Here is a 3,660-nt window from a genome sequence, read left to right on the forward strand (position 1 = left end):
CGATCTGGGGGCGGGCGCAGCGTTCCGACCACGGCCACTGAGTGCCGTCCCCAGCAGCCCCCCTTCCCCCTCCGCGCATAGCCCAGCTCTGTTTGGTGCTTCTAGCCCTGGGATGGTTGCGGGTACTGTGGCCGGCGGCGGAGGTGCTCGCGGCCTGTCTTCCTGCAGGCAACCCCCTTCGTCACCGGCAGCCCTTCCTCTCCCTGTGCCACGGTGACGGCTCAGGTGGTTGGCGACGAGACTATAGTGGTAGTGGCAGTCATGAAGTCCCGCAAGGCGGGGTACTTGCTGGCGCTGCTCCGGCCCTGGCGACCTTGGAACCGCGTCCCTTCGGTGCCCATGGCTATTGGCGTCCTCTGTCGGGCGGCTCCGGCCTCAGTGACCCAGCAATTGTGTTCCTTCCAGCTCGTGTGGCTCCCCGACGGCTATGGCCACGACAACTAGGATCTGTGTCCCTCCAGTCCTAGCTTGCTGGCATTGCTATTCACGATCGCCCAACCCCCTCGTGGTTTGCCTCCACCTGCCCTGCCTTGTATGCCTCAAAACCCCCCTTCTGCCAGATCCAACGCTCGTGGGTTCAGAGGAGGTGCAACCCTCTAACGGTAGATGCAGCCCGCCAACCCCTCTCTGACATGGTGGCTTCAACCAGCATTGGCTTCCTCATCTTCGTTTCCAGAGACGATGGCTATGGGATTGCTCAGTCTCAGGCCAGGGACAAATCCATGCTCGGCTTGCCGATGCTGGCAGCGACGACGTCTGCGGATGGTGTTTCCTTCTTGGAGGCATTGTCAAGGCTCACGGTCCGCCCCTCTTCGAGCTCAGGGGAAACCCTAACTCCGGTTCCTCCGGACCGGATGGCGACGGCGTCTCGGCGTCATCCTCCTTCTTGAAGGCGCTATCTTGTTCGCTCGCGGTGTCCCCTATTTTTGTTATGGAGATGTTGCTGCTCTTGTTGGTTCGACATTGCCGCCCTTGGTTCGGGCTTGGTTGGTTTAGTTGTGTTGTATTTTTCATTCAGGCCGATCATCCCTTGTCTCTCTGCTCCCGGCATCATGTTCACGCCTGTTTGCGTTTGTGCCATACGTTGTACGCCTATCTGCGTCCAGATGCAGAGGCGGGGGATATATCCTCCTTTAAAAAAAAGTTAACAATTGGAGAAACGGATGCTGCTTGGTTCGGTTTTCATGCCTGCCTGATCCTCGAGACCTAAAGGTCAAGTTCAGACCTGTTACACTTTCTTTTTAGTAGTAGAAAAATTGAAGCAAAACAAAAATATCTCTCTCTGCTCTCGGCATCATGTTCACGCCTGTTTGCGTTTGTGCCATACGTTGTACGCCTATCTGCGTCCAGATGCAGAGGCGGGGGATATATCCTCCTTTAAAAAAAAGTTAACAATTGGGAGAAACGGATGCTGCTTGGTTCGGTTTTCATGCCTGCCTGATCCTCGAGACCTGAAGGTCAAGTTCAGACCTGTTACACTTTCTTTTTAGTAGTAGAAAAATGGAAGCAAAACAAAAATATGGGGCGAGAGAGGCTCGAACGCGCTAGCCAACTGCGCCACCGCCCCATTATGCTTTCTCCGAAATCAAAAGATTAGTTAATAGAGCTTGCGCTAAAGGGTTTTATCATATCGAACTAATCCGACGGCCAGTAGCAATCTCATGCTAAGTAGCTCGAGGCCGGTAGCTTAGACGAAAAACTTGTGATCCACTTTGATTATTGATAAAAGAAAATGATATTCTATGTTTCCTTCCAAAAAAACATATGGCCATGTTTAATGCTTTTCTCAACGAATGTCATCGGTTAGCCGTATTGCTTATACAAAATAATCACATCGTTTACAAAGAAAATGATGTATCTCATTTGAGGGATCATTGCCCTAGTTACATGAAATATTGTTGTGAAGATGGACATAATTTCTGTTACTTGTGGTGTTCTCTGTATTGCATTTAGAGTTGATGAATAGCTCAAAAGTTTTTTACGGCAAAAGAATAATGTTTTAGCAAGCTCGCGAACAACTTGGTTGGCATTCTTTGGTAGATTTCATAAGATATCCCTACAAACTACATTGATAAAATTCTGCAGTTGTGAACAATTGCTACCAAATACGTAGCCCCTCCCATCTGCATGGCCTCAATGAATTAAACATTAATGCTTGTGACATTTAAAAAAATGTTAATCAGGCATTTGAAAATTTTAAATGTGAACAAAAAAAAGATAATGTTGTGACATTTACAAAAAATTATTATGACATCTGCAAAATGTCACGTGTCTAAAAAAATGTACCTAACCTTTAAGAAATGTTTATACAATGTAAGAAAAGCTATCCATGTAAATCAAACAAATGTTTCGTACATTCAAAAAATATACAATCTTAGGTACTACAATATATACATGTAAATAATGTTCACGAGTTTCGAAATGTGTTCGAGACAATTTTTGAAAAAGTATATGCAATGTAAAAATTGTTTCTACAATACTAAAAAATGTTTCATACCATTAAAAATATACGTGGCAAAAAAATCAACGGTTCAAAAATATGTTCATGACATTTTTAAAAATGATGATACAATGGCAAAATATGTTCCCGTAGGTCAATAAAATGTTTATTTCCATTACCAAAATGTACATGACATTGTAAAGACATATTCACAAGTGTCAAAAAACCAGTGAAAATTTGAAAAATGTTTATGCAGTGTAAAACAAATGTCCCTGTAGTTTAAAATAATGTTCAATTTCATGAAAAAAGTACGACGTGTATTTGAAAAAATGCTAACATGTTTTCAAAAAAGTATTCAAAACATGCGTTTTAGAAAATGTATACCAGGTCTTTGAAAAATGTCCAAAGTGTAGCAGAAAAATGTTTCACATGTGTGCTATGAATATAGATTATGTATTCAGAAAATGTAGACATGTGTTGAAAACACAAACCAATAAATACAGACAAAGAATTAAAAAGCAAAGAAAACCGGAGAATACGAAGAAAACCAAGAAAGAAAGAAAAGAGAACAAAAAAGTAGGAAAAACAATGAAAAAAAAACAAAGAAAACCAGTGGAAACACAAAGCAAAAAAATTATAGTGAAAGAGAAAATAAAATTCAAAGAATACTGGTGAAAAAACAAAATAAAATGGTAAAAAAAGAAAAAGATAACCCGAGCAGAACGAGCGAACCCCTCGGCCTGCGGTCTGGGCCTTGTTAACGAGGTTTTTCACAAAATAGAAAAAAAATGGTAAAAAAGAAAAAGATAACCCGAGCAGAACGAGCGAACCCCTCGGCCTGCGGTCTGGGCCTTGTTAACGAGGTTTTTCACAAAATAGAAAAAAAATAGTGGCCCATACAGGTCTCGAACCTGTGACTTTCGCGTTATTAGCACGACGCTCTAACCAGCTGAGCTAATAGGCCTCTTGGTTAATTACTTTATTAGCCGCAGAAGTATAGCAACTGGTGAAACGTGATTCTTCAAAAAAAAAAAGTGAAACGCGATCGATCAATACATGTGCAGTGCAGGCCCTCCACCAAGATTTGAGAGGGTGGTAGATGAGCCTTGGCCAGGCATGAAGGGGTTAACATAGTGTATTATGTCAGTTTTGGCCTAAATAGTGTTAAATGTTAGACTTATCTTTCCCTAATAATAAAGCAGTTACTGTTTTTGGTCGTA

General features: G+C 42.9%; 1 non-coding gene across 1 annotated transcript; it reads right to left on the bottom strand.

Moving 5' to 3' along the window:
* Window positions 1-3,330: 3,330 nt before the first annotated feature.
* On the bottom strand, window positions 3,331-3,404 carry TRNAI-AAU. Its single transcript has one exon. It is a non-coding gene; the product is annotated as a tRNA-Ile (tRNA).
* Window positions 3,405-3,660: the final 256 nt, after the last annotated feature.

This window comes from Triticum dicoccoides, chromosome 3B (genome assembly GCF_002162155.2).
Source record: "Triticum dicoccoides isolate Atlit2015 ecotype Zavitan chromosome 3B, WEW_v2.0, whole genome shotgun sequence".
Taxonomy (NCBI): Eukaryota; Viridiplantae; Streptophyta; class Magnoliopsida; order Poales; family Poaceae; genus Triticum; species Triticum dicoccoides.